Here is a 6,426-nt window from a genome sequence, read left to right on the forward strand (position 1 = left end):
TTTTAAAAACTTATTTGATTAATCAATTCTATCGCATCTTCAGTTACTTGCTAGTAATTTTGTGCCATAAATCATTAGCTAACTGCTTTTAATCATTTTAGTCATGACAACGCCATACATAATTTATGCATAATCTATAAGGGCTGTCACAAAGTTACCGTGTCTGTCTGCTCTTAGTTTTTTTCTTTCATGTATTTTGCCGTGTAAATTCTTTTTTCTTCTTGTTGTTTTATCAATACTTTACTTTTAGTTTTATTTTGTGTTTTGTTTCGTTGAACTATTGTTTTGCTTGCTATTTAACAATGCTGTCCGTCCACACGTCTGTCTGTGTGACCTGCCATATAGCTTTTCGCACACATTTTCCTCCAGCATGCGGGGCCAACGTCACGGTGTCATTAGCAATGGCGTCAATTGACTCATTTTCGAGTCATGGAGCGCCACCCTCTTCGCGAATAATTCAACAGTTCATGGAAAAATAGTTGTAAATAATATTTTGCAGGTGAAACACGTGCTCGTCATGGGGAATTTATTGACTGCTTTGCGGTTGCAGATTACATTAGTTTGAATATGGTGGGTGTTACTTTAATTAAATACTATTGAAAAGTTTATTCGAGATCGAGAAATTTAACTGGCCTCAGAAGTTATAATTCCACATATTAAATCTGGAAAGTAGATTTTGTAGCCACTACTCGCATAAGAAATGCTCTAACTGTTGGTGACAAGACAGCTGAGACCGAGGATTATGTTTAAATAACTGAAATGACGCTGTCCATTATAACACAACTTTTTTTTATTTGGATTGAAAATCTTGTGAAAGCTCTATAGGAGGGAGACAACAAGTTTTCGGTACCACCTTGGTTATTCCAGACATTTAAGCGAGTCAAAATAATAAAAATGGCCTCACTACTGATTATGATTAAAATAAATCGTCATATCTACATATAATCTGCATATTGCTTGTGGCACAAAAATAAATGTCGTCGTATTGAATACTCCTTTACACTGCCTCACTATTAACTCTACGTAAATATTTATTGATTCATTGCAAATAATAATTGAGTTTTTCGTTGTTGGTGCTTTTTTCGAAAAATTTTCCAACCACATTTATCAATTAGTTTTTCTCTTGCAACAATCTAATATATACGTAAATATTGATTTTACTACACTACGACACGTACTGACCACAATTCCGCCGCTATTTAAGCCTTAAATGCAAGGAGCACTTAATTTGTTCTACAACTCACAAATGGCTGTTAATTTTTCACATTTTACAAACGCAAACTTTATCCAATTTAAATAAAAAATGCAATAAAATAAAATCACTTGACGCACGCAGAACTTTATGAAAGCCACAATATCCAACAGCCGTCAGGCATTTGGGGTGCCTTGTTCGCTTTCACTGAGCTTTCGCCTAGCAAGGCACAACTTTTCAAGCCAATTTCAGTAGTTTGTAGTACCCTCCCCTCACTGGGTTGGGTCTATGAAACATTCACTGTCGAGTTCAAGGAAGTTTTTATTTCATATCGTTGTTGTTGTTTTCAGTTTATCGAAGTTCTTGTTAGTGATTTACGCTTCTACGATTGACTCGACCTGACCTTCGCAATGAAAGTGTCGTTTGTTTGGGAATGTGTGTGGGTGTTTGTTTGAATGGCGCAACAAAAACAAAAATTTTATCGAAGTTTAACAACTTTTACTCATTGTTACGAATTATCGACCCTTTTTATTTTTTTTCTCTTTCTCTAGTCGTTCTTATACACTTATTATTTGTCTCTACCCACACTCTTGAAACGCACGTTGGCATTTCGCTACTAATTCGATGAGGACATTTTCGTATCCTTGATGGAAGTTTTGAGTACGGAATGATCATTCCGGAATGATTATATTAGCACTAGCGTAGAAAGTTTTCGAAAAACGATTTGCCTTTAAATATTGCCCTTAGAGCTTTCGAAATATTTTTAGTTTTCTGAGCTTTTTTGTGAAATTTCTTGAGCTTTCAGTTGCATTAGAATGAAAGAACTGGTATATACAGCTTTTGATAATTTTGGAATGACTATATAGGCACTAACTTATAAATCTTTCGATTTGCTTCTAAATATTGTCCTTAGAACTTTCGTAATAAGTTTAGTTTTCTGAGCTTTTCAACCCCCTAAAACATTACATTGAGTGCAAATATTAAATCTATTTTGTAAATATTCTTGAGCTTTTAGTTGAAGAATAATTAGAGAAACTTTCAAGTTCAAAAGTCAAGAAATCAGAAACTTCATCTTACTTGCCATACTACCGTTTTTAAGCTTTAGGACAACTCATTTAGGACAATTATTTACTTACATAAAACTTCAGAAAAAGCATTTCTATCCAACTGAAAACCTCTCCTGTCTTCATTGCCGCACTCTGTATCCACCCTAAGCTTTCTTAGTACATATAACTAAAATAGGTTGACTATATTTACCGTTAACTCAAAGGAAAAGTTCTCAAATCGTCTAAAAGCAACTCAAAGCAAGCGGAGTTTTTCTTTATTTGCTCAACTTTTGTCGACGCTTTGTTGTTGCTATATTTGCTTCCCCCTAACTGTCGCCAGTGCGTTACACCAAAGGTGGGTCACCAACACGCAGACATTATTGCCCGCGCACTTACTTTTTGCGTGAAATTGGTTAAATACACAAAGCTGCCTTTGCGACTGCCACAGAACCAGCGAATTTGCTTTGCTTTCGCACCAGGCTTTGAAGTGCATCCAACCAGTTTTGTTTTTAAAATAATTCTCTATTCTTCCTCCTTTTTTCCCTTATTTCTTTACTTCTTGCCATTTATTGCCGGTAACTTGCTTCTTTGTGTGTTGTTGTTGTTTGTATTTGTAACTTTGAAATTAATTTAAGGATTTTTATTCAATGATTTTTGCTTGCTTTACTTTGTTTGATATTTTTTATGTTTTATTTGAGTTACTTTGTATAATTAATTATTTTAGGAAACTTGCTCGCCTTTGTGGCAACTGCGGCTAACCTTGAGTTGCATGCTACATTTTCTTCCTTGTCACTTAAGCGCCACAAAGCAAAAGTCAACTTAACTTTCAAAGTGAAAACTTTTCATTGACATTTCATTAAATGCGTTTTAACGGTACTCCCACATCAATTTCACAAGCTCAAACTAAGATGGGCACACTTGCCGCGTCTTATTTCAAGTCATTAACAAAAGTTTTTTGATGCAGCGCTAATAAGCGCTACTTGCCACACTCACTAGCTGTCCGTCTCACTTACTTACTAAGTTGCGAAGTTCACTTTACTTACAAAAGCAACAACTTACAAAACAACAATTAAAAGTTTTTTTTCATTTCTCACTCACCTTTTTCCTCAAAGTTGCCACTCAGCTTAATGTCGATCGTCTCGAAGTAATCCCGCACGCTGTTGCACTGTTCGCATGTGTTTAAAATTTTGCTGGTTGAATCGCGTTGCAAGCGGCGCCTGTGATGTGCATGCTGCTGTTGTTGTTGCTCATGGTGAGCATGAAAGTGATGACCATCGAGATGTTTTGCGTTGGCCGCCGATGGCAATGCCAAACAACTTCTGGCCACTAAAACGGCAATGCAAACTTGCAACAGCAGAAATAGTCGACGTAGTTGAGGTTTTTTGTGCGCTGCTGCTGTTATTGGCTTTGTGGCATTCCGTTTGCCGGCACTTTCGACGGCGTGGGCCATACTTGCGCCTGGGAGTGTGTAGGTGTGCGTATGTGTAGTAATAAAAACAAATTTTGTACGCACTCTTTTTGCTTGTTTGCTGCTGCTGTCGTTGTTTGGCTTTGGAGCGCTTAATATGGCTTAATGCGTGTTATAAACGCCTGACAGGCGATATTTAACTGCTTTTAATGCGCTTTAATTATGCTGATTGTTGTTGTAATTTATTATTATTTTTGTTTTTGTAATTTATTGTATATATTGTTGTTATAACGTCGTCGGCAACTTCTTTTTGATGTAACACTATGCAAATAATTAACACAACACGTCGCCTTTATGTTAGGCCGCTAATCGAAAACACCTAATACAAAACTGCAAAAAACAATAACAATAAAAAAAAATAACCGGTTTTAGAAATTTTCTGCGTAAGAAGACTTTTTGACCAATTAATGGATTGAATTAGAATTTAATTTCACAATTTTCACGAAGGCCGATGAAATGCCTATATATCTGCTAAATATATAGTAAATATACTATATATAACGCACACACTTGTCAATAGTTAAGTTAAATTTAGCTGAAACGATCACGGTGCGGCAGTGCGCTCTACATATATGTATGTGAGAGACAAGCGCTGAGATAATTTCTGCTTGAGAAAAATCACAATTTTCACCACCTTGAAAGATTAAGAGGTATTTTTTCACGCAAAAAATCGTAATCGAAGCTCGCGCCTTTATTTGCTTGCTCTTATATTCGCGGTCTTAGTGCACGTCCAATTGACCAAGCGCTCAAGCGTTTAGGAACGCGCCTGCCGCGCTGCGACTCTAACACTTTCTGTCTTTCTACCGTGTTATCTTACCGCACGCTCACATGCGTTTATTTATTTACGTGTGCGTCTAATTGAATTTGAGAAACGCATTCGACGACCTCCAAAAAAAAAAACAAAACTAATAACCGGCGATTTCTCAATGCGACCGATAAACCGGCAGAAGATACAAAAGCGAAGAGCGTGCGTAAAGAAGAAGGTGAATAAATATGTTTATTTTCTTGACTACGGCGCGTCTGCAGACGGCATAAGCAGCGCTCAAGCGTACGAACGGCAAACAAACAGCGCGGTCACCTTTCTTTCTATTTATTTTCACTTGATCGTAGCGCTGTTGTCTGATTGCTTTTTCGCGAACTTTATGCTTTTATTTTTGCAGTTTGCTTTGTTTGGCACGTTTCTTTGGCTAACCGCGCGACGCGTTTATTTTGAACTGTATACGAACGCGCGTCAGTGCTCGCGTGCTGTCGCGTTTAATTATTCGAACGCCTACAAAATCTTAATAGAATGCTTAATTTTACCGGTCTTCCTGGCCAGCGCTATAAATAGCGCGCGACGATATACCTGATGTCTTTATTGATCAACAGCTGATTTTTGTTGTGATTCACTTGTTCCCACTTCGCGCAAAATCACAAAATTTACACGAATACTTGCAGCTATTAGCGCTTGCTAGCAACAACGCTTGTGTTTTCATTGATTTTGTTATTGTTTTCACTTTTCTTACAACGCGCAATCATTAATCGCTTGCTATATCTTTAGTATTTTATTTGTATTCTCTTGCCTGCTTTGATTATTATTAGGCGCTCGCTCGTAAGAACACTGCAAACGCTAAAGAAAAAAGTGACATAATCGTACACTAGACCGCAACAACACAACGCGCTAACAAAAACACAAAAGGTTTAAGGCCAAAGAAGCTGGTCAAACCGCTGCCAACACTGAGCACTGAGCACGAACTACAGCAACAAAAAATGCAACAAAACACCGTTTGTACCATCAAATTATTAATTCACACAAAATTTCATTTGCGCTGAATTCTGCACCTCTAATACTTAGCAACACCCTTCCAATCAACAATACATATTAGACACATAAATAATTTTTTTCTCTTCTCAATTTTTATTTTTTACTCGCCTCCAAACACAAAACACAATCTTCACTAGCAAACGCACGTCGCCGCGCTTCTTTGACTTTATTTACTCACTTCGTGTTTCCTCGCTTATATTCCATGCATTGATTCTGTTGTTGCTTAATTCATTTATTTTTCTTTTCTTAACACTAATATTTTTCTTTGCTTCCACTTGCGTTTAATTATAAACTTTGCGCGTCTCACAGCGCTTTCGGCTCTTCATTTGCTGGCTATGACTATTGCACGGTATTTCTTTTTTTATTTTATTAGCTCTATTTCTTTTTTCTCCACTGTATTTATTCGGTTAACTCGCGTTAAACAACCCCTTCTATACTATGCACGTCCGAACAGGCCAACCACCCGGGTACGTATAGCGTTTGAATGGCGAGAATTTTGAGGAATTTTCGTTGCAGTTGGCTTCGAACATATAGTTCGATGTTCGCTTAGCACAAGTTTGATTTAAGATGTTCGGTTGCAATGTTCGCTCGAAATGTTCGTGTCCAATGTTTGAGTTGGAACAGAATGCCGGCAAAAATGAGTTTTGTTGGCTGGTACAGTGGTGGCGATCAGAAAATAGTAAAGTTTAGGTATAATAAAAGAAAGATAAAGAAAAACTATTAAATGACTAAACTAAATATTTCAAGAAAAACTAAAAATTAAAATAGTTAATTATTTTTATTAAAATTAATTAAATATTTTCAAATTGGCTATCCATTGAATATATTTCACACAATTCTTATAATTTCTATACGAATAGATATGGGATTATCAATATTACAATGTTCCTTAAATATTCTCCCAACATAACAATAT

At 36.5% G+C, this 6,426-nt stretch overlaps 1 long non-coding RNA gene across 1 annotated transcript in view; it reads right to left on the reverse strand.

Annotated features, from left to right (window-relative positions):
* LOC125778942 (uncharacterized) overlaps positions 1-6,128 on the reverse strand; it is a 28,813-nt gene extending 22,685 nt beyond the window's left edge. The window contains exons 1-2 of the long non-coding RNA XR_007423043.1: positions 5,689-6,128; positions 3,337-4,036 (exon numbers count right to left, since the gene is read on the reverse strand). This is a non-coding gene — a long non-coding RNA (uncharacterized LOC125778942). The remainder of the gene's footprint in view (positions 1-3,336; positions 4,037-5,688) is intronic.
* Between the last annotated feature and the right edge of the window lie 298 nt (positions 6,129-6,426).

Source organism: Bactrocera dorsalis, chromosome 5 (genome assembly GCF_023373825.1).
Source record: "Bactrocera dorsalis isolate Fly_Bdor chromosome 5, ASM2337382v1, whole genome shotgun sequence".
NCBI classification, from domain to species: Eukaryota; Metazoa; Arthropoda; class Insecta; order Diptera; family Tephritidae; genus Bactrocera; species Bactrocera dorsalis.